Source organism: Schistocerca nitens, chromosome 1, assembly GCF_023898315.1.
Source record: "Schistocerca nitens isolate TAMUIC-IGC-003100 chromosome 1, iqSchNite1.1, whole genome shotgun sequence".
Taxonomy (NCBI): domain Eukaryota; kingdom Metazoa; phylum Arthropoda; class Insecta; order Orthoptera; family Acrididae; genus Schistocerca; species Schistocerca nitens.
The window spans coordinates 1,080,479,878-1,080,505,506 of NC_064614.1; the positions used below are offsets into that span (position 1 = coordinate 1,080,479,878).

At 45.7% G+C, this 25,629-nt stretch overlaps 1 protein-coding gene and 1 non-coding gene across 2 annotated transcripts in view; both read left to right on the plus strand.

Moving 5' to 3' along the window:
* Window positions 1-25,629, plus strand: part of LOC126198352 (atrial natriuretic peptide-converting enzyme-like) — a 280,495-nt gene that overhangs the window by 42,716 nt on the left and 212,150 nt on the right. The gene's annotated exons all lie outside the window — the stretch shown is intronic.
* Window positions 23,535-23,609, plus strand: Trnap-ugg (transfer RNA proline (anticodon UGG)). Its single transcript has one exon. It is a non-coding gene; the product is annotated as a tRNA-Pro (tRNA).

The window sequence follows — 25,629 nt, forward strand, 5'->3', positions numbered from 1 at the left end:
TATTTTAGTTACCAATAGTTCGATCAGAGCTTATAAACAAAGTAAAATATCATTTAAATCTTAATTTAATGAATGGACGCATTGTCTTCCGTACGTTAATCGCTCTTTCAGGAAATTGTTCTGCAGATCTGTAGTTATGCTGCTCAGACCGTAATTTATAATTAGCCGAACTTCTTTGCGTTTTCAGCTTCTTATCAAATCAATAATGTCAAAGTATGTAAGAGGTAGGGACATAGAACTTACAATTTTTATTTTTTAGGACTGGAATCAGAATTGTAGGTTACATATATCAGAGTTTTTATTATATGTTAGTGACAACGACGCAATTGATATAAAAGAGATACTAACATTAATTAGTTCACCAAAAACAGTGCAAAAACTTTTTACTCCTCTGGTTTTTTTTCTTTCCTTGTTCGTCAAGTCATTGTACTCCACTGGCAGATTTATGACTTCGTTATTAATTTGTACACATTTATTTGCGGGGTGGTGGTTATATTTTATTTTGGTCTGATTGTGGTTTGTTTTCAAGCCTACATCCAAACCTGTTTCATTAAGTTCCTCCATTCGATGCCAAAGTTTATCTGCAATAGAGGCGAGCCGTATAATGCCACAACCTAAACAAAAGTGTTTCAAATACCTTTCTTTAGCTTGTATTCCTTATTCATTTTGCCGTCTCAATTATGTGAAAACGGCCTTGATAGTTGTGAAATGTTCCACTAAAGATGCATGTGAAAGCCTTCGAAACCAAGGACAAACAAATCGAATTATAAAGGCCAACTGCGACTGTTAAATGCAGAGTAAAATAAAACTTGCTCAGAAGGTAGTTCATGCACCTGAAGTTAGACGGACCGACTTACATCATCTGCCCCTAGTACGGATGACTTATATTGATCTGTCTGTATTAAACTACATAAAATATTTTCCTAGACATTTTTATTTGTACAATTCCTCTAATGAATAAAATTTCATCTCTAACAGACGTTTCGTCAGGGTCTGTCCGTGACTGAAACTTGTGGGTTGGCAATATTTTTGTTGTTAATATGCCTTCTTCAGTCACGATACATTATTTTCCTGTTTTAATCCAACTCGTTTGGAGATACAGCTCCGTCTTAAAGGACTGAAGTGACTTTTCTTGGGCGTTACACATGGTTTAGTTTATCGCGGAGCAGTAAATTAATGACGTATTACTAGTTTTCAGCGAAAAAAAAAATCGGGCATCATAATGTGAACAAATAATTATTGATCATTAATCATAAACAACTAATGGTAAATATATTATTATCAGTTATGTATGTTGCTTAAGTCATCTGAGATGTTTTACGCGAAAAAGTAACAGCTGTGTCGTTCATTTACTGCTAAGTGATAAACCGAAGCAGATATAACTCCCAAAAACCATCATTGCACCCCCTGAGGATGGAGCTCCTCTTCCGAAAAGCTTTCGACTAAAACACGAAAATAATATATTGCGAGTTTCTTTGCCAGAAGCTTGGCACGAACGACTACCTGTTGTAGCTTAAGCGGGGCCATCGCTGCGCAAGCGACGCCGTGGCTGTCGAGTGCGTGGTGTTGGGTTGATTGGGCGTGGCCACCAGGAGTGTGTAACGACTCGTCGTGCGGGCCTTGTTCACCAGCAGACAAGCGACTCAGCCAGGATAAACACGGGGCGTGTCCGTGAGACAAGAGCCGACGTAAAGCCATGGAACTAAACTTTATCCCAGCAGCACGCGACGACGGGCCGAGGATACCGGAAACGCCGAGTACACTTTCCACGGACGCCCCCTGTTCAAAACAGCACTGCATTACACTCTTAACATATTTGGTATACCATGACAAATCTGTTCATTTCCGCTACATTCGCTTAGAAGTACTGTATCTGTTTCAGTTCCACTTTTATTTGGTAACTGGGTTGGTGCATAAGTTCGTAACTTTTCCATAAGTTTAGTAAACACGAAAGATACACATAATAAAGACCTTAGTGGTCAATGATACATTCTCCTTCACCATTTACGTCTGCCAATGCCGGCCGGTGTGGCCGTGCGCTTAAAGGCGCTTCAGTCTGGAACCGCGTGACCGCTACGGTCGCAGGTTCGAATCCTGCCTCGGGCATGGATGTGTGTGATGTCCTTAGGTTAGTTAGGTTTAATTAGTTCTAAGTTCTAGGCGACTGATGACCTCAGAAGTTGAGTCGCATAGTGCTCAGAGCCATTTGAACGTCTGCCAAAGTTCACGTGACTTTTCGTTTCCGCGACTGTAAAAATCACATGGTTTTGAGGCGAAGAACTCGTTGAGCCATGTTCGGAGCGCATTTTCATCCGGAACCGAAGTTCCTTGAAGGTTGTTCGATAAAGAGCGGAAGAGGTGAAAATCTGAGGGCGCAAGATCAAGTAAATAAGGTGGGTGAGGAATGACTTCACAACCCAACTTCTGTAAAGCTTTTTTTGTCAGTCAGGCGTTATCGTGGAGTTGCATCAGTTAACACACAATGCCTGGTCGTTCTTCTAGGACTGCGTCTGCAAGAAGTCTCAGCTATCGACAATAAATGTTAGCAGTGATGGTTACACCTGGGGGGAGCAATTCATGGTACACCACATCACCGTTGTTCCACAAGATGCAAAACATTATCTTCTGTGGATGCGCACTGGTGTTTGTACAGGAAATTGCCTGCTGCTTTGTTTGGGCTCAACCATTAGTTTATTCCCTTATGTTAGCATGAAGACACCATTTCTCGTCGCCAATAACAATATAGGATAGGAATGGTTGTTCACGAGCCAGTTGATGACGAGCAAGCAGAGATGCATACGGTGTATTATGCCCCCCACAGATTTTTGTGATTTTGGCTTAGAGCATGCGGTACCCCTACAACCGATTTTTGAAGCTTCCCCATTGCATGAAAAAGGTGGCCCAGAAACTCAAAAGACTCTGAGTTGTGACGAATGTCAAACATGGGACCACTTTTTGGAAACATCACTTCATTAATCACACGAGTTACATCGTCCTGCCAGGTACGCGGGCTTAGTGCTTACCAACGTTCAGACTTTATATTCCGCTCTTTGTCCTTTCATTACCTCAGCATGCAGCTAGTAAAACACGGAAGAATGCATGGCTAATTGAAAGCTTGGAGAAATAGAAATTCAACCTATGTGCGACGCTGTACAACAATTCAAGGAATCACAGAGAAGTAATATTATTGACCTAGTAAGTGTGGCGGTCTTTTTAAAAAGAAATCTCCTTACTATGTGTATTGCAAACCACAGTGATAATCTCGAGCACAGATGTCTGTGCCTGTATTACAACCAGGACCCGGAAGACCATAGAGCAGTCCGCGCGTACAACGTGTTCTACAGTTAAACAGCTGTTCTCTGGCCTTAAATGCTTGCGACAGCTGGCGTTCGATGCAGCTGCGAGGGCGTGGGCGCTCCTGCCGTGAGCCGGAGGCCCGGGTTCGACGACGGGCTGGCGCAACAAGCCACTAGCTGCCGCTGCACTAAACGCAACCCCCCCTTCCCCCCCCCTCCTCCTCCTCCCTCTTCCAGATCGTGCTCTGCAGACGCCCAGTATATTGACCTCTTGTTCTGCAACAGACTGAAGTAATGGTATAAGGCAACGATGATTAAGGCAGCGTTATTCTCTTTGCACGTAAATTAGTACAAAGATTCGGACGGGGCCTGACCAGCCATACTGTTTTAGATCTGTTGTTTTTCTAAATAGCTTGAGACGAATGAAAGGACTGTTAGGTAAGCACTTCCTTTACTATCTTTGTTTCTTTACTATCTTTGTTCAATACCAGCTTGTGCCCCGTCTGTAATGATTGTTCCTTTCATTTTCGTAATTTGTAGGCCTATAATTATAAGTTAAAGCCGCCCACCGCGTTTATACAAATAGTTCAAATAGCTCTGAGCACTATGGAACTTAACTTCTGAGGTCATCAGTCCCCTAGAACTTAGAATTACTTAAACCTAACTAATCTAAGGACATCAAACACATCCATGCCCGAGGCAGGATTCGACTCTGCGACCGTAGCGGTCGCGCAGTTCCAGACGGTAACGCCTAGAACCGCTCGGCCACACCGGCCGGCGCGTTTTTACATCTGTATAGGCTAATCTCAGGGACTACTGTGGGGATTTTGATATAGTTTCCATTTAGACTGATTCACGAAGCTGTAGTCTACTACTGTTTCGCCAGACAGGTCGTCCGGCCGTACATAGTGCGGGTCGCTAATATCGTCTAAGTTTCGAGTTGAGGCGTCGTAGTCGATTTAGAAAAGATCGACACTTGGATCGCTCAGGTAAGATCTGTATTAAAACTCATATCGATTGTCTAATTCGTCCTTCGTATTGAATAACTACCGTGACACATTTCCGCCGATGCGGAGAAGCCATCTTGAGAGAATATTTTAGAAAACAGACTTTTCCTCCCGAATCGAGAAACTCACACCTGTCCAGTGACACGAGAGCACTTGAAACGTCCAGTGCATTCGCCTCATTATATATGGCGTGTACCTAGTGCTGGAAAATCACGATCTGATCGCGACTGAATGCGCTGACACTGCAGAAGGAGGGACAGGTTTTTAGGGTGTCTGGCACAGCATCCAGTAATAGTTAACTTTGCCGCTGGAAGGAGGATATAGGAGAATAGTCGGGGTAGAGAATAGATTACAGTGATTTTTGTGTGCAGCGGTTAAACAGAAATGAAACAATTTTGCACAATGTAGGAAAGATGTAGAGGATAGCAGCATATCAGTCGAAAGACCAAAAAAAAAAGAAGTTTTTTATAACTCGTGTTCGACTGTGACATGATGCGCCGAGCTATTCCTTTGGCTGGGCCAACACGGGACCTCCCTCCGACACAGAAGATACTTTATCTGGAATACTAGTGTCCTCCTAACTTTCGGGTTGTGCAAAATAAATCTGGCCCGGAAAATATTTCACGCATGTTAAGATAGGCAACCCTACTTACATCATTCTAAGTCCAGTCACACGCCGCAAATTGGGCCGCCTATCTTAAGATGCGTGAAATACTCTCTAAGATAAAAAAAAAAAAAATTACGCACCACGGAGTAATTGTCCTAATGGGATGGAAATCGGTAGACGTGATGTACATGTACAGATTCGTGTTCGCTGGTCTTCGTGGCTCAGTTCGAAAGGGTCTCATCACTGAAGACCTGCTCCAGTGAATGACATTCCAGGCCGAAGACGTGTCTGGAGATGCGTCGGACAGCAGTGAGACACCAACATGACTGTCGCCCGCCGTACGGCCCAACTATCAAGAGTGATGGTATGGTATCGATAGCTATGATGCCACGGCGTAGGTGGAAGTTAGCAGACGGCCTGGAAACATCGCTTCAACCTCAGAGGGTGTTGGCTTGCTATTGAAACTATGTACTACTTACGACGGGTCTAAGGCTTCGCACCTCGCTGCAAAGTTACGTAACCATTTATTAACTTGTTTTTGCCTATAGTAAACATCTTCAATTCACACTGCAGTACCGAGAGATTTTCACCTTTTCCTGCTCCTACTCGCTTTCGTCATTCGGCCGACCTTTCAGTTTTCAGGAGCAGACCCTTGCGCCGCCTTCCAGGCGGGATGCAAGAGATGGTCTCGGGTGCTATTTGTTTTCATAGCAGAACCCTCTGGTTGTCACCCACGCATCCTTACAGCACAGCAGCACGTCGATGATATTCTATGGCCCTTTTTGTTGCCCTTCATGCCAAGCCGTCCTGGGCTCACATTCCAGCAAGGTAATGAGCGCCCGCACAAAGTGACTGTCTCTACTGCGTGTCTTCGAGCGTGCCGAACCCTATCTTGACCAGCCATTGAGAACGCTGAGAGCATTATGGGCAGGGCCCTCCAAACATTTCGGGATTTTGACGTTCTGACGCGCCAGCTGGACACAATTCGCCACGATATCCCTCACGAGAATATTCAACAGCTCTGTCAATCATTGCCAAGTCGAATGACTGCTTGCCTAAGGGCAAGCTTTTCCGCTTGAATAAATCATCTAATTTTTCCGATTCTGTAATCAATTGCTTGTTTGTTTACGTGCGTCACATCTGCCAGTTTACGTGCCATTCGGATAATTACTTTGTGGTGCGTTTTTTTTTCTCTCTATCTTAGAATGTGTTTTCGGACTAGTTTTACCCACCCTGTGGAAATTGGGAGCGTAGTCGTAATTGTAAATGGCTGGTCACAAAAAAATTTTGACAAATTTAAAATTATAATCAAATTTTGTTGTACATTTACACAGTTCGAAAATCATTATGCAACATGTGAATATGAAAACAGCTGATATGAACTCATGCGTTACCCGTATCTTTAGTGTTCAAATGTTCAAATGTGTGTGAATTCCTAACTTAAACTAACTTATGCTAATAACAACGCACACATCCATACCCGAGGGAGGACTCGAACCTCCGCGGCAATCTTTAGTGATATCCACGAACGTAGGATATGTATTTTGCATGACACATAACGTATAGCACAGTTGGGAAGTTACTGGGTGTTCATTGATCGTACAGTGGAACGATTCAAAAGATTCCGGACTGCTGTGCAATGAATGCTTTTGCAGCAATATGAAAATCGCATTTCTGGCCAGGTGAAGCTATCGAGCAATCAGGAGATACGCTTTAGACACTCTCGATGACGAGACGGCAGGGGCTGCCTCCAGTGAAGTGTACTACAATGCGTCCCAAGTCCTTGACCGCGAGAGACTGTGGCCGCCGCCTACGCACACGTCTGTGACGCAGCGCAGCACAGCTGGAACCGGATCGAGGGAAAGCTCACAACTTCAGGAAGGTGAGAACTGCGTTTCCGGGAGCGGGCAGAGGTGTCAGCGCCTGCGACACGCAGCTGCTTCACACTTGCCATCGGGCTACCTGAAATTGCATTGTAATATTTGTTTATTTGAGTAATGGGACAACAAAAGGCGATATGCACAGCTTAACAAGATGGTCAGAAACGGTCGGAAAAGCTCGTAAGGTGTTGCAGAGCAGGATGTGCTGAGAAATGTTGTGGAAAAAACATTCGATATGTTGTGCCGTTTCCGAGTTAATTAGCATTAAAGTTAGTCAACCAGGCCGTTGCGCGCCCAAATTCAAGCACCCTTTCAGGCGTTTTCATAGCGTACATCATAGCACACTAGACGGCTCAGCCCTTTGCTCGGGTTCGGCCCTTAGTACCGCCCAATGTCCAATTTCTGTATCGCTCTCTTGTTCGGTTGTAGGAAACTAAACGAAGCACATGTTTGGTGACACTGTCTGTGGCGGGATGCTTGAGTTTGCGCGCGTAACGATCTGATTGGCTAACTTCAGTGCTAATTAACTTGGAAACAGCACAACGTACGGAATTTTTTTCTTAACAATATTGCTCAGCTCGACCTATCCTGCAACATCCTTACAAGCCTTTCAGACTGTGTCTGACCACCCTGCACAGTTAGTGAGATACAAAACTTTCCAGGCGTATATTCTGCCTCAAGAAATTTTATGGTGAACTGTCGGATGTCGGTAACTTCTCGCTACGATATTTCGGCACAGAATGGTATGGCCATCTTCAGACATATACCGGCGAAAGTAAACTTTAACTCGCCTTATCAATATCAGCATATCGTGCTCTGCAATTTTATCGAATGAAGATACTCGATCCTATGTCTCTAAGATGATACTCCAACTCGGAGGACGCTCAGAGGAACGCACGGACTAACAAGCAGAAGCTCACGCCATCCCAGTACCGACAGGGTCTTAACACTTTCACTACCAAATTTAGGCCGGCCCGAGTGGCCGAGCGATTCTAGGCGCTGCAGTCTGGAACCGCGCGACCGCTACGGTCGCAGGTTCGAATCTTGCCTCTGGCATGGATGTGTGTGATGTGCTTAGGTTAGTTAGGTTTAAGTAGTTCTAAGTTCTAGGGGACTGATGACCTCAGAAGTTAAGTCCCATAATGCTCAGAGCCATTTGAACCATTTTGAACCAAATTTAGGGGTGGGGGGAGGGAGAAGGGAGAAGGGAGGGAGACACCAGTGTACTATTATTTTAAGCAATATAGTATCAGTAGTAACAATATCAAAAAAGTGTTTTCCACGGTTTCGTTTTCAAATGCAGCGAGGGATGGGACAAACAGGAAGTACCTCTGCAATGCCACAAGGTAGGTGCACAAAAATTACAGTCCGCAGCTCGTGGTCTCGCGGTAGCGTCCTCGCTTCCCGAGCACGGGGTCCCGGGTTCGATTCCCGGCGGGGTCAGGGATTTTCTCTGCCTCGTGATGACTGGGTGTTGCGTGATGTCCTTAGGTTAGTTAGGTTTAAGTAGTTCTAAGTTCTAGGGGACTGATGACCATAGCTGTTAAGTCCCATAGTGCTCAGAGCCATTTTTGAACAAAAATTACAATTCATACGAAAACAGACACACAGCTAGAATAGAGCATCTGTCCAAGCTTTTAACTGACATTATAGATGGTCAATATGGGCACCTCTTGCGATGCAGCAGTTGTCGATACGTGCGTACAGTTCACTGATACGAATTGTCCAGGAAGGCTCGACAGCAGACCGCCCTGCGAAGCTTTTCATTGTGTTGTCTATCTTCAAGTGCGAAGTAAATATGTGCGGCAGTACAGAGCAGACGATTAACAACGAAGCTTGAAGAAAGCACGACCTAGATAGGCGCAAACTGTATTTGTAAGAATTCTGCAAACCATTAGCAGGCTTCTCTTTTGTCAGCGGACATTGATACATAGCAATAACATGCAGCAAATCATCATTGTTTTTCTGGTAACCGATAGTAGTACGCATACGTGCCAACGGTAGCGAAAACGTTAAATAGAGGAACAGTGCATTTTCGTCACTATACACCTGAACATAAACAGGAGACTCTAAGCTGAAATATCGCGACAGCAAGTTACTAACATGCGGCATTTCACCCGAAATTTCACGGACATGACATAGCAGGAATTGTCCGCTGTGAAATAACAAAGGACAGCAGTACACAGGAAACAACTCTCAGGATATTATCATGGCACCTATGTACCGCTACACCTATTACCCCATATATCAGAAAGGTGCAACCCGCATGTTGAAGCACGTACGGTTGCGTTTTGTTTGGCATCTCGCGTCGTTCCATTATGGATCTTTGTGTTATACTGCCCTTAACTATACACCGATCAGCCAGAACATTATGACCCCATTCCCAATAGACGGTATGTCCACCCTTGGCACGAATAACAGCGTCGACGCGTCTTGGTAAGGAAGCATTGAGGCCTTGGTAGGTTACTGAAGGGAGTTGGCCCCAAATCTACACAACAAGTCACCGAATTCACGTTAATTCCGGGGAGGGGGCGATGAACTCTGACACACTCCTCAACAACATTCCAGATATCTTCGATCGGCTTCAGATCTGGTGAGTTGGGTGGGGCGGGGGGGGGGGGGGGGCAGCCCATCCATTGGAACTCGCCACTGTGTTCTTCGAACCACTCCATCACACTCCTGGCCTAGTGACATGGCGCATTATCTTGCTGAACAATGCCACAGCCATCGGGAAACATGGTCGTCACGAAGGGATGTATGTGGTCTGCAACCAGTGTACGATACTCCTTGGCCGTCATGGTATCTTGCATGAGGTCCACTGGACCCATAGATGACCGCGTGAATGTTTGGTTCAAAATGGTTCAAATGGCTCTGAACACTATGGGACTTAACATCTGAGGTCATCAGTCCCCTAGAACTTAGAACTACTTAAACCTAACTAACCTAAGGACATCACACACATCCATGCCCGAGGCAGGATTCGAACCTGCGACCGTAGCAGTCGCGCGGTTCCGGACTGAGCGCCTAGAACCGCGAGACCACCGCGGCCGGCCGTGAATGTTTGCCAGAACTTAATGGAGTCACCTACAGCTTGTCTACCTCCCACAGTATAGGTGTCAAGGAGCTGTTTCCCTGGGAGACGACGCATTCGCGCTCTCCCATTGGCATGATGAAAAAGGTATCGGGATTCATCAGACCATGCATCGCTCTGCCACTGCGCCAACGTCCTATGCCTATGGTCACGTGCCCATTTCAGTCGCAGTCATTGGCACATGCATGGGCCACGACTGCGGAGGAACATCGTTAGGAGTGTTCGGTGCACTGTGTGTTCACACACACTTGTACTCTGCCCAGAATTAAAGTCTGATGTTACAGCTGCCGATGGCCAACCGTTTCTTGGCGCTACAGTCTGGAGCCGGCCGCGGTGGTCTCGCGGTTCTAGGCGCGCAGTCCGGAGCCGTGCGACTGCTACGGTCGCAGGTTCGAATCCTGCCTCGGGCATGGATGTGTGTGATGTCCTTAGGTTAGTTAGGTTTAAGTAGTTCTAAGTTCTAGGGAACTGATGACCTCAGAAGTTAAGTCCCATAGTGCTCAGAGCCATTTGAACATACAGCTGCCGAGAATTCTTCCGGGTTGTATGGCCGTGGTCCATGGAACTCTTCTATCCCTGACGTTTCGTCCAAAGCTACGTTGGACATCTTCAGAGGTGCTCCTGGTTGTGCTGAGTCTTGGCGACTGACGAGTCGGACGTCGAAGAACGGCCTAAATACCGTGGAAAGTGGGCGTTGTCTGGATTTCATGTGATAGCAGAGATAACCTTGTCAAGGATAAAATATAACTATCGATCATAGTACGTCAAAGATAAAACCTTCTCATCGACTCTGTAGCGCCGCGCGGAGTGGCCGAGCCGTTTGAGGCGCCATGTCACGGACTGCGCGGCCCCTCCCGCCGAAGGTTCGAGTCCTCCCTCGGGAATGGGTGTATGTGTTGTTTTTAGCATAAGTTAGTTTAAGTAGTGTGTAAGCCTAGGGGCCGATGACCTCAGCAGTTTGGTCCCACAGGACTTCACACATATTTGAACATTTTTTTGATTCTGTAGCGCCACTGTCCATATATCGCTGAGTTTCATAGCTTCTTCTTTTCTGTTAAAATTATCCCCATGTTTATATATTTCGATGGCTTGTATATATGGCCGTGGATAACAGTTCGTCATGGTACGTAAAACTTCAGTTTCCGAAAATTTCACTACGTGGTCACCCGACTGAAGAGCAAGTTCCGCCACGGCTGACTTGTCTATTTTCCCTAGTCGGCAAAGACTTTTATGTTCCTTCAACCGTGTATTCACACTTCTCTTTGTACTTCCAGTGTAGACCCTACCACATGTACACGGAATCTTGTATGCACCACTTGCAGACAGAGGGGGGCATTTACCCTTGACGGAACGGGGTCCTTGACCTTTTTTCTTAGTTGATCTGAAAATCGGTCGAACGCTATGTTTCCTTAAAATCTTGCCTAATTGATCCGTTACTTTTTTGATGAAGGGTAGAGAAACCATGTTCTTCCATCCCTGTGTCCCATCGTTGTCCTTAGGCCTCCTGTTATTCCATCGCAAAACTCTATTTATTTCCTTGCTAGAGTACCCATTCCTCTCAAAAGCTTGCTTTAGACGTTTTAACTCGGCGTCCAGGTATTCCGGCGCACAAATACTTTTAGTTCAATCCACTAGACTTTTAATTACACCTCTTTTCTGTTGTGGATGATGATAGATATTCTTATGCAACTATCAGTCAGTATGTGTAACTTTCCGAAAGACTTTATGTTTCAAGCTGCGATCAGTCTGTCTCATAACGAAGGCATCCAAGAAGGATATTGCATTGTCTTTCCCCATTACGGCTGCCTTTATTTTCAGTTCTGATACATTTCTCGAATACTTTCGTGGGAATTTTCGATGTCAACATTAGCAAGCGTTATATCATTGCACTTATCTTTTCAAACGCCTTCCAGTGCCTTTAAAAATTATACCGTTTCGTTAAAAAATATACTTGCTTCAGTATCTTGGCTGATAAAAGAATTTAGAGCGTTAAGAGTTTAATATGATTACGTGCTCTTCTTTGTACTATCATTTGCTAAAGAAGCTCGTTGCGATATGTTGAACCGTTACGAGAAAAATGGGCGTTACGTCTTTCGGGACTCACCACATACAGTGGAAAAACGGGCGACACTATAATGATTGGTTGCAAAAGAGACCGGTTGGTTGGTTGGTTGTTGGGATGTTTAAGGGGGACTAAACAGCTAAGGTCATCAGTCCCCCAAAGAGACCGGCAAATGATCGATGTACACAACTGTTTATTGTTTATATTACAGATGATACACCAAAACCGAGTGGATGCAACAATCTCAAAGAGAAACACATGAAAGCTACACTTGGAAAATTATCCATGTTGAAACATTAATACATACGACAAAATTCATTTTTGGGAACTGCCTGGCCTGAAAGGCTGTCCAAATTCTCGCACATCACGCCAGCAGCTATTCTATCTTACTAGTGAGTCCCTCGCTCAATTACTGCTTTAATATTTGTTCTCAGAATACCCCCCCCATGCCTGTTACACTTTAACGATACCTCTAAAAGTTTATATTGGTCATAAACTTCCTTTCTCATTTTATAATCTTTTCCATACATTTATGCCGAAGCACTTGCTCGTAACTGAACATTTAAAGTTTATTGGTTGCTGTCCGAGTAATCTCACGGGTGCTGGAGAAAGCAAACACTGGCATACAGTAGTTTTGTTTATTTAATAATAGAGCAAATATGCAACCACATTCTCTTTTATAAAGTAAATTTAATGGCTACCTAATATTCTTCTCAGAAAACTGCAAGCCATTCACATTAAAAAATATGGTACGTGGGAGCGGAGGGAAACCCTAAAATTTTTCAGTTATTATTGGTTTCTCCATTTGTGAATACGCAGAAAACTTCACTAAACCTCGTGAACCACTTTTCTGCATTCCATGATTCAAAGCTTTGTGAATTAATTTTCTGAGTTTCCATGTATCGCTCGTTGATTTCTGTCTTCAGCTTGTTTTGTTTCTGTTTTGTTAACAGTTTCTTTCTCCGACTGCATTTCATATCTGCCAATTTTTTGTCTGTATGAGTTTCTGTCTAAAACAAACGAGAAATCTATCTGGCCTCTTTCGCGACCTGTTTTACTTTGAGTATAGGGTATAGTTTTCAGACTTCTGGTAAAAATGTATGTACTGTTGCTGGGAATCTGTCGATGTGCCCAAAAACCGTTAATTTTCCCTTTCGCATGTCTCCCCTGTGGTTGCGTAATTTTTGTTGTTTTCTGGAATTTTAGTCTATAGCTATCTTTCCTTCTGTTGGATCGAGAATCTTTCTCATAATTTCATGTTTCACTTTATCTAAAGTTTGAGAGCCCCAGTACCATACTGGGCTTCTGGTTTGATAACTGTGGTCCATTGCCTGACTGCTGTACGTGCAGATGGCGTGAGGTCCTCAGTAGGCCTTCTTGAGTTTATGTAGGCGAATTCTCTGGAAAACATTTTCTCCTTCTTGGGTTCAAGAACCTTGCCGAGACACTTGAAACATGGGATTGTCAGATTTGACGATACTTTGTTGACTATATTTGGATGTCAGATTTTGAGCATGTAAGCCGGTGTGTGTGTGTGTGTGTGTGTGTGTGTGTGTGTGTGCGTGTGTGTAAGGAAATTTCAACCCAAATAGGGATACATATAATGCCTGGGTAAAATACCGAGGTCTTAAAACATCCCTAACACTCGTGGTGGAAGTGAGAGTGGTATGACGATCCATACTCGTATTAATGTCGGCTTTAGCGGTTTGTTTTGTGACAGCCCTGCCGCACACTTACCATCTTCTACTGAGATATTTTTAATTGTATGACTTTATTGCTCCAGCAATTTGTCACAGCATAGGTCTCCTAGCCGCCAATGCTGCTTACGGCGCAGGTTCTTCATGTTTGCATTGCTGGAGTGCAGTTTGCTGATGAAACTGGCACACCGTTTCTCCGGACAGGTTGTTCAGAAGACGGAGAAAAGGTGGGAAGAGGGGGGGGGGGAGAGAGGTCGTGAGCCAGGTGGTGTAGGATAATTCTGAATGCTGGGTTCTGGGATTTCTGTAGCCTATGTATGTGGTTGTAGTTTTCCCACACGACCGCTGCGTAGCCCAGCAGGGGTCGTATAAGACATGTAACAATCCTGATGACATTAAAGACCTACACTTATCAACCAGAACATTATGGCCACCTACTTAATAGCTGGTATGTCCACCCTTGGCACGGCCAGCAGCGGCGACACGTTGGAAGCAATGAGGCCTTAGTAGGTACTGGAGAGTTGGCATTAGATCTGCACACACAAGTCACCTAATTCCCGTAAATTTCAAGGAAGGGGGGGGGGGGGAGGGCGATGAGATCTGACGCGACGTTCAGTTACATCCCAGATGTGCTCGACCGGGGGTTCAAATCTGGAGAGTTGGGTGTCAGCATGGCAACTGGAACTCGCCACTGGGTTCCTCGAACCACTCCATCACACTCCTGGCCTTGTTAAATGATGCATTCTCTTGTTGAAAAATGCCACTGCCGTCGGGAAACATGATCGTCATGAACGGCTGTACGTGGTCTGCAACCAGTGTACGATACTCCCTGGCCGTCGTGTTGCCTTTCAAGAGCTCCGCTGTACCCACGGATGCACACGTGAATGTTCCACAGAGCGTAATGGAGCTGCCGCCGGCTTGTCTCCGTCCTGCAGTGCAGGTGTCAAGGAGCCATTCCCATGGAAGACGACAGATTCGTGCTCTCCTATCGGCATGATGAAAAAATTACCGATTCATCAGACCATGCAACGCTCTGCCACAGTGTCAACGTCCAGTGCCGATCGTTACGTGCCCGTTGCAGTCGTAGTTGCCGATATCGTTGTGTTGACATTGGCACATGGATAGGTCGTCGGTTGCGAAGGCGCATCGTTAGGAATGTTCGGTGCACTGTGTGTTCAGACACCCTTGTACATTAAAGTCTGATGTTAGTTCCGTCACAGTTCGCCGCCTATCCTGTCTTACCAATCTGCTCAGTCTACGATGTCCGACATCTGTAATGAGAAGTGGTCGCCATCGCCACGATGTCTGGACGTGGTTTCACGTTGGTTTCGCCACGCGCTTAAGACACCACCTCCGTCCTTGAACACCAAAAAAGTCGTGCAGTTTCCTAAATGTTTCTGCTACGCCTTCGGGCCATCACAACCCGTCCATGGTCAAACTCAGATAGATCGCACGCCTTCCCCATTCTGCACATGACAGCACGCTCACTAATACTACATACATCTTGCGTGTGCCTGACTAGCAGTCATTCCTCGCTAGGTGACGCTGCTATCGCCTGCACGGGTTTATATCGATAACAGGTCGGTAGTCATAATGTTCTGGCTGATCAGTGTACTTTAGCCGAACGGAATTAACTAAACTCAATACTACTCCGTGCAAATTTTTAGAAATGGATAGTGCGCCATGGAACGTTCTTGAAGTAACTTGAAACAGCCGTGTTTACCGTGTGGTCTCCGTTTCTTACTCAAAGTCAAGTTCACTCAATAATTTATTTTCTCTAGTTCCTGAAGGGGAAACCAGCAGTTCCAGGTGTAGCCAGCGGTACGTCCCAATCAAACCTACAAAAATTCATGGAATAATTATATGAAAAACTAGTCGAGCTTTCCATCCTCAACAATTCTGCCTCACAACCTACAAGATTCAATTCACGTTGGTCAAACACTGAAACAACTTTGACGTGGGATCCCCACCTACTAATCATGCAAAAGAAAGCCAACAATCACACACACACCTACAAGGCCCTCATCTGTCCCTCTCGCAGGCAACAGTTGGATGGATGACCTGTCCAAAATGTTGTACTCCTAAATTCTTGAGCGCCAGGTATTCCAGCTCGCTTTCCATATCGGTTTATCCCCCCCTACTCGTTTTTTGCACCAGCTTGTGGACTTGTCACATCTCTTAAAACTCCTGGGATATCTTCCTCAGTCCTACATCTCCTGCAGAGTTGAAACTCAACAACCCCACCCTTGAGAGCCATAGCCTGCTGCGGCGCCTCTATCACGGTGTCCCATTTTTTACATCTCCACACATTACATGTCCTTTCGAAGAGTAATTTTAACCGCCTGACGTTCCTAGATCATGAAATCATTCCTGTGATCTACCCATCCTGTCATCGATAACCTCCCACTTCCTGTCCAATCCCACCTGCATCCAAATCCCTCATCTATCATATGTACCAGGAGCCGACAGCACGAGCGTCCTACATGGCTCAGTAGCAACAGACACTATTCCGTCAAGGTTAAGATCGTTGTCTTTTCGCTTACAAATATAAGGCTGTTGTGTTCAACAAATACTCTTGACGTCCAACGTAAATGCAGCAAAAAGAGAACCTTCTACCATCAAAAGCAGTTGCTGTTATTGAGGTGGCTTGCTTACACACAGCAACTGCACAGACTCGTCTCAGGGCCAAGTAGATGTAGACGAATAACAGCAAAAATGATAGCAACATGGATGAGCAATAATTTACAATAATTTGTTAACAGAAATGCCAAATTCGTTATTAACGATGCCGATCCAGCGTCAATGCGGAACAAAGGCACAAGAAAAAGAAGAAGAAAAATATCTTTCGTACCTTGAGAGTGGAGGGGATACGTGGCAATGTAGTTCAACGTTCACTTGAACTGGCATGCCGATGAACACAGGTTGTTTCAACACTGGTCTAGTCCTGAATCTGGTGAACGATGACTAACTTAACTAGCAGGATGTCCATTTGGGCTTTTCTGGGCGACGATTGTAGAAGTCCTGATGCTGTCTTGAGACATGGTTTTGATATTATCGAACTAACTGTCTTTGTGGAGCCGTGAGTTTGTTTATATCCATATCTAGAGGAAAGATACACCTGAGAACTCTTTGGATGAAGTAAGCCGGAACCATAACATAGTCCGAATTGCGTGTACCCTCTAGGGTGTCTGACCACAACTGCAGTATGTTGCGCCTCTATGGAGGATGGCGTTGCCGTGTGGCGCCCTCTCTGTGTAAGGTTGTGTTTCGTATCTTCTGGCGGACACAGCAATGTTTATGTATCTCAGTTATTGGTGAGCGACAGAGCGGCAGTTGCCAGCCAAAAGCCTTAAGGGTAGTGCAGATTAAAAAGTAAATAAAAATAAAATATGTAATTGCACTTTCTTCTTCTTCTTCTTCTTCTTCTTCTTGCGTTACGGTCTCTGTATGACCACGGGTTGCCCCTTCGTGGACTTCATTTTCCTCTTCTTCTACCAGAACCTCTTCATTCTTTCTTTTCGTCTCCCCCGCTCTTCTTCCGAGATCTTCAGTGTCCTTTTCTCCTGTCGGCTCCATGGTGACACTCTAATCTTTTCCTGTATTCTTCTCTGCCGTTGATATCCGGCATATTGGTCGGTGTATATTTGTTCCTCCAATTTTCCTTTCATTCGACCTTGATCCCCAGTTCCAATCAGTCCTTCCGAAGTTCAACAACCCACTTTGTTCCTGTCTTTCTCCTTGTCCTCCCTGTTATTTCCCACACTCTCTTCGTCGTTTTGTCCATACTCATCCTAACTACATGTCCAGGAAACCTTGCCCTTTTGATTTCCCCAGATATTGTTCTCATGTTCCGGTGCAACTCTTCCCTAGGTCTTCGCATCCACCTCTCTCCACCTCTTTTGGGACCTAGTATTTTTCTCAGTATTTTTCTCTCTTCTTTCTCTAGTTCTTCTGCCCCATTTCTTCCTAGAGTCATCGTCTCAGCAGCAGATAATTGCACTTTCCTTGTAGACATATTGCGCCTCAACTTATTCTGCGTTAAGGATAGAAGCTGAAGTAATGAATTAAAATTTGCGCCAAGGCCAGACTTGAACCCAGGTCTGGTGCTTACGGCAGTTTTATCCTTATCGAAGATAAACTTGAGATTCAGTATGTCTCAGGAAAATGTAATTACATCATATCAATAGATCACTTACGCCTGAGGCACAGGCAGGATTTCCCCATTACATACGAAGCTAGGGTTCTATTCCAATACTGGACAGCCTCAGCAATACTGAAGATTTAAGAACACGAAAATCAAGCTGGGGTGAGGTATGAATTGGAGTTTGTGATAGGAAAGGCACTGGACTAGGATAGACCAAGCCGGAGTAACACAGTGCCAGCGTAATGTATTGTATAACACATCTGCCTCGTAAACAGGAGACCTAGGTTCAAGTCCCAGCCTTGGCATAAATTTTAATTAATGACTTCAGCTTTTGTCTTTATCAAAAATAAAAAGATAAACTAAGTAAGTTTATGATTTAACTTTGTGTTAAATTATTATTCATTGAATTTGTAAACTGCTTTGGTTTACTACCTGTTTACTGAACTTACACTTCTTAAAAGATAGAAATAAATTTACATGGATTATAGACTGAAACATTTGATTGCTTTCCTTTTGTGATAGAAGATAGACGTAAAGAAGTAACGGGGTAAGGTTAGGTAATCAGTTTTATACACAAAATTCAACCGGAAGGAAACTGTGCTTTTAAAGTTGCTGGCACCGGCGTAACTAACCTCTAGCTCTCGCAAAACAAGGAGCGCTTAGCGCTTGGACTTAGTTACGAGCCGCCTTGTAGCTCTTGTTGGAGAGAAAACGAGTGGTGGTCCTTGCGGCATGCCTCGAGTGGCTGTTGGTATGGGGACGAGAACACGCACCGCGGAACGTGCGAGTAACGGTGGCGGTGAGCGGCCAGAGAAGCTACCTGTTCTGTTCACAAAGATCACGGTCACCTAGTCTGCAGTACGGCTGCCCGCCGTCTGCTGTCTGCTGGAGCAGCCAGCAACTGCCGTCTGTCCTCCATTGAGCGCTTGGTCCGAAACGACTGTGAGTGTAAGGCTGCGGTCACAGTAGCTCCGATATCAGTGGATTCAGCCGACGACCGACATCGGCCGAAGGCTGCCGCTCTTTTGAAATCAGTGCACCACTATGTGCGCGGTCACACTATAGCCGATCTTATTTACCAAACGTACAGGATTAGGACGACAATCGGTGAAATTCAGATCAGTTTGTTTGATTCGGTCAGATCGACTGACGTTCCCGCACATGAAATGTGGAGCGTGAGAAACTGTTAAAAGTAGTCCGAGAAAGAGTGAGTTTGTGGCATCCTGAGGATGAAAATATCATTAACGGGATATAGTTCGGAATGAACTGCTACGTCGTAAAGAAAATTTGATTAATTGACTCGCTAACTTGACCTTTGACTTTGACACAGGTAAGACAGGTACTGCATTTAAACTCACTTTTGATTCTTTTTGCTAGGTGCATACATTCTACAATTTTTTACCTGTCTAACATAAACAATCTATGAAAAAATTTGACTATAGATGAATATGTTTTCTTCGTGGCTGCTGTAAGGAGAGAAAGGGTTAGGTGCAGGATGAGTTGGCGGTCGGAGGTTTCCGTTTCACTGGTTCACAGAGAACGCCAGGCAAAGTCGGAGAAAACTGCTACAACTCGCGATAAAGACTCCGTCTCTCGTGGCAGCTACAATACTTACAGTCGCTGTAAGATTTTCTGGAAACACTTTTCAGCATGAGAAGGTTGAACAACAGTGGCAGTATGATATCTTCTGACTAATAAACTGCTCATTTAGGGAGCATCTTGAACATACAAGCTGACGGAGAAATATTGCGCGTCGTTCGGACCGTGATAGTAGCAGATTCGCCCAGTAATGTTAATTCATGAAGAAATCACTATGCACTGTATTGCTAAACACACTAATAGTTTTTATGAAGGACCGGGGATCCAACACCGAATAAAAGTTCGTAAACGATATTTACCTTCTTTTTCACTAATTAAATTTCTTATTCTTGATAATTGCGATTACAAGTTGTATCTCCCTTTCACTTCAAAATTTCATGCTTAATCGTAAGGCTCTGTTCAGCCAATTTTCATTTTTCAAGCTTTTGTGCACAAAGTAGTGCTGGTATGGTTATCGGCAAGCTGGCCGTGGAAATTTGGACATGTTAATAATTTTAATGCGAGTGCTCTTGCACATCAAACAGTGGGGGCAAGTTGGCCATTGTTGCCAAAACGCCACAGAGCAGTACGGGATGACTTATAGCCAATCAGGCTTGTCGTGGGCGCCTGAGTGACAGGTGTGCTCAAGTTGACAGCATAAGCAATCAGATCCACGTGCATCTTTGAGGTGCTTAAGCAGGGGAATATTCACTGGTTACTCCGTTATCAGATATGCGACGCACTTTAATTCAAAAGAAGAAACAGTGATAGTAAACTAATAAAATTACCAAAATGGTGATCGTAGAAATTGAGAAAAACTGTAAAAGAATCTCCACAATTCTTCTATGAGTATTATGTCCGAGATGAACTGCCACCCATTAAAAAAAATAGCTAAGCGCATCTTCTCAGCCTCTTAGATGTGAGCTAGGATATAAACTTTTACAAGACGCTTTACCATAGTAGCTTCTTAGTCCAATACAGATGGCAAGTGTCCAGTAAAATCGTTGGCTGCCCTCTCTTTAGAAAATACTAAAAAGTGACGTTCTGGTGCTCATACATCCTAAGTAACCTACACGGGTGGATCCTCTTGACATGAAATGAACCGATGTATTAATGGGCTGTGCCCCATCCATATACTGTACATGTTAACAACACTTCAGCGCAACGTCATGACAGTGACATGGAATATAAGTTGTTACCTCCCAATTACAGCCAATTATTCACCTGTACAGGAGGTCACTGCACGGCACTGCGTATCACAGGAAGTGTTGTTCTGGGTGTCAATTTTCAGCAACAGGTTTAAGCAAGGGATCTAAATTGGCTGCTTGGTCCCTTGCCCCACAGCGATTTCTACACTCATGCTCATAAATTAAGGATAATTGCAGAATGTGGTACCACACAACGTGGCACTACACAAACCTGGCACTAATAGCATAGGCACATAGGGAACACACACGACACAGATATGTAAGTCCACGGTATTGGTGATAAGTTGAGAAAACCATCCCGAAACACACGTGCTGCAAAACGCCACTGTTTGCTGCGCATGAACCCCGACATCAATATGGAATATGATCACCATGCACACATACACAGACCGCACAACGGGTTGGCATACTGTGGATCAGGTGGTCAAGCAGCTGCTGGGGTATAGCCTCCAGTTCTTGCACTAGTGCCTGTCGGAGCTCCTGAAGTGTCCAAGGGGTTCGAAGACGTGCAACGATACGTCGACCAAGAGCATCCCAGACGTGCTCAATGGAGTTTAGGTCTGGAGAACATGGAGGCCACTCCATTCGCCTGATATCTTCTGTTTCAAGGTACTCCTCCAAGATGGCAGCTCGATGGCGCCGTGCGTTATCACCCTTCAGGAGGACATACTGGTGCAAAATGACGTCCCGATACACCCGACCTGTTACAGTTCCTCTGTCAAAGACATGCAGGGGTCTACGTGCACCAATCATAATCCCACCCCACACCATCAAACCACGACCTCTATACAGGTCCCTTTCAAGGACATTAATGGGTTGGTATCTGGTTCCTGGTTCACGCCAGATGAAAACCCGGCGAGAATCGCTGTTCAGACTTCACCTGGACACGTCCGTGAACATAACCTGGGACCACTGTTCCAATGACTTTGTACTGTGTTCTTGACACCAGGCTTTACGGGCTCTCCTGAGACCAGGGGTCAGTGCACTGCACCTTGCAGGTCTCCAGACGAATAAACCATGTCTGTTCAGTCGTAAGTAGACTGTGTGTCCGGAGACAACTGTTCCAGTGGCTGCGGCAAGGTCCCGAGCAAGGCTACCTGCAGTACTCCGTGGCCGTCTGCGGGTACTGATGGTGAGATATCGGTCTTCTTGTGGTATTGTACACTGTGGACGTCCCGTACTGTAGCGCCTGGACACGTTTGGTGTCTTCTGGGATCGTTGCCATAATCTTAAGATCACACTTTGTGGCACACGGAGGGACCGTGCTACGACCTCCTGTGTTTGACCAGCCTTCAGTCGCCCTAGTATTCTACCCCTCATAACGTCATCAATATGTGTTCTTTGAGCCATTTTAAACACACAGTCACCATTAGCACGTCTGAAAACGTCTGTACACTTACTCGCTGCACCGTACTCTGACATGCACCAACACACCTCTGCGTATGTGTACTGCTGCCAGCGCCACCGTGCGACGCAGGTCAAATGCACCGCATGGTCATACCCAGAGGTGATTTAAACCCGCAAACCGCCCACCAGAGCGTTGCTTCACCATGTATCAGCATTATCCTTAATTTATGAGTGTGAATGTAGATTCAGTTACTTAGCTGGCCGGTGTGGCCGTGCGGTTAAAGGCGCTTCAGTCTGAACCCGCGTGACCGCTACGGTCGCAGGTTCGAATCCTGCCTCGGGCATGGATGTGTGTGATGTCCTTAGGTTAGTTAGGTTTAATTAGTTCTAAGTTCTAGGCGACTGATGACCTCCGAAGTTAAGTCGCATAGTGCTCAGAGCCATTTAGATTCAGTTACTGAACGCACGCACCACCTGTGCAGGCACTTGGTCAGGTTAAAAATTAACTAGATACTAATTTGGTCATCTTCTACTATTTCCTTAGATGATTTGAAGAGATCCACATTAAATAACACAGCTCATTTCTTTGTTTAGAGGAGAAGGTGCTATTCTGCTGGGCAGGACGGGGACATGGAACTAGCAGAGGAAGTACGTCAGATCTGAAACTGTCTAGCACGGATGAAGCAGTAGCCCAGTTAGAGATGGGCCCCTGAAGATGTGCCTTAACCGATAAACCGCCTCGCACTGGCCCGAAGTGATTTAGGTCTAGAACTGGATACGTAGGTCACGGTACGGGGAAAGGATTTTGAGCGCTGCTTCTCCCGGCTGCGATTCCAGCTCCACCGGATCTCTACGGAGGCGGTGGACCAGCGCAGGCAGTGCCGACGTGGGGACGTGAGGAGGCTGTGATCGGAGAGCAAAGTGAGCGGCCTCGCCGCTATGCCCGGCACTAGCGCCGTTCACCTTGGCAGCCGAGCCCGGCCTGCTTTGGCAGCGCTCTGCACACGCCGCCGTTCTCGCGTTGGCAGCTTAGGCTAGGCGACTGCTTGGCAAGGTGCTCCTGCACTGCCTCAACCACGTGCAGCGACGAAGCATCGATCTCCCTCACATGCGACAGAATGACGACTAGATGGCTAATATCGTAATAAAATTAGAATTATATATTACCCTCAGCTGCTGACGGGCGTTGATATATATCAACGGGGACAGGTGAAAATGTGTGCCCCCGACCGGAACTAGAACCCGGGATCTCTTGCTTACATGTCGATATGAGCCACCGAGGGCACTGAGGATAGTGCGAGTGCAGGATCTCGCGCACGCCTCCCGCGAGACCCACATTCTCTCCTTATATGTCCACACACTACATTTGCAGTGTCCCTACCCAACACACTCATTACTCGTGGAAGACATTCTTACCATGTCCCGTAAGAGTTCGGGGAATATGTGTGCATCTGCACAGAAGAGGAAGGTCATGGCCGGTATTGCCAGAACTATATACTTTATGGATATGGTGTCTGTTCTTTCGGACATGTCCGAATGTGGTGTGTGGACATATAAGGTGAGAATGTGGGTCTCGCGGGAGGCGTGCGAGAGATAGTCCCTGCAGTCGCACTATGTGCCCTCGGTGGCTCAGATGGATAGAGCGTCTGCCATGGAAGCAGGAGATCCCAGGTTCGAGTCCCGGTCGAGGCACACATTTTCACCTGTCCCCATTGATATATATCAACGGCCGTCAGCAGGTGAAGGTATTAATATGTAATTCTAATTTCGTTCTAGATGGCTGCAAATCGTCAATGGTGTCTGTTCTTTCGGACATGTCCGAAAGAACAGATCCATATAATAATATCGTAATAAGTGAATGTGGCATAGAAAGGAAACTGAAACCGCTCAACAGAGCGAAGGTCACTGGGCCTCACCGGATAACAATACGATTCTAGGCAGAGCATATGAAAGAACGATGTTAGGGAGAATCCCGCTTCCACCTCGTAAAATTGTTGTTTACTGGACTACCACCGGTTCAAAAAAATGGCTCTGAGCGCTATGGGTCTTAACAGCTGAGGTCATCAGTCCCCTAGAACTTAGAACTACTTAAACCTAACTAACCTAAGGACATCACACACATCCATGCCCGAGGCAGTATTCGAACCTGCGACCGTAGCGGTCACGCGGTTCCAGACTGATGCCCTAGAACCGCTCGGCCACACTGGCCGGCGACTACCAACGGTTTCGTGTCCTAAAGCCGCAGTATCAGGAGCGACCTACATGGTAAAGAGCAAAGTACAGTGTCATCACATTTTGTGGATATCAAAATTAATTAAAGAATGTCCAAAATATACTCACAACATTAAATGGTCATGCCGCACTGTCCTAACAGATACATTCATCTTACGTCCCACAATGATTTCTGCGGCTACTTCACACGTGTTGCTTGCCTGTTAGCACTGAGAACCTTACGCATGCGCCGCTGCTCTCGGTTGTTAAGTGAAGGTCGTCGGCCACTGCGTTGTCTGCAGTGAGAGCCAAAGCCTGAAATTTGGTACTCTCGGCACACTCTTGACCCATCGCTTCTAGTCAAAACTTACACTGAAGAGTCAAAGAAACTGGTACACCTGCCTAATATCGTGTAGGGACCATCGAGCACGCAGAAGTGCCGCAACACGACGTGGCTTGGACTCGACTAATGTCTGAAGTAGTGCTGGAGGAAACTAAACACCATGAACCCTGCAAGGCTGTCCATAAATCCATAAGATTTATGGACAGGGGTGGAGATCTCCTCTGAAGAGCACGTTGCGAGGCATCCCAGATATGCTCAATCATGTCCATGTCTCGGGAATCTCATGGCCATCTGAAGTGTATAAACTCAGAAGATTGTTCCTGGACTCACTATGTAGCAATTCTGCACGTGTGGGGTATCGCAGTGTCCTGTTTGAAATGCACAATGGCCACGAATAGATGTAGGTGATTAGGCAGTATGCTTACGTACGTGTCTCCTGTCAGCGTCGTATCTAGACATATCAGGGGTTCCACATAACTCCAACTGCACACGCCCCACGCGACTACAGAGCCTCCACCAGCTTGAACAGTCCCCTGCTGACATGCAGGGTCCATGGATTCATGAGGTATTCTCCATGTCCGTACACGCCCATCTGCTCGATACAATTTGAAACGAGACTTGTCCCACGAGGCAACATGTTTTCAGTCATCAACAGTACAATGTCGATTATGACGGGCCCAGGCGAGGCGTAAAGCTTTGTGTCGTACAGTCATTAAGGGTACACGAGAGGGCCTGCGACTCCGAAAGCCCATATCCATGATGTTTCGTTGAATGGTTCGCACGCTGACACTTGTTGATGGCCCAGCATTGAAATCTGCAGCAATTTGCGGAAGGATTGCACTTCTGTCACGTTGAACGATTCTCTTCAGTCGTTGTTGGTCCTGTCCTTGCATGATCTTTTACCGGCCGCAACGATGTCGGAGATTTGATATTTTACCGGATTCCTGATATTCACGGTACACTCGTGAAATGGTCGTACGGGAAAATCCCCACTTCATCGCTACCTCTGAAATGCTCTGTCGTACCGCTCAAGCGCCAACTATAACACCACGTTCAAACACTTAAATCTTGATAACGTGCCATTATAGTAGCAGTAATCGATTTAACAACTGCGTCAGACACTTGGCTTATATAGGCGTTGCCGACCGTAGCGCCGAA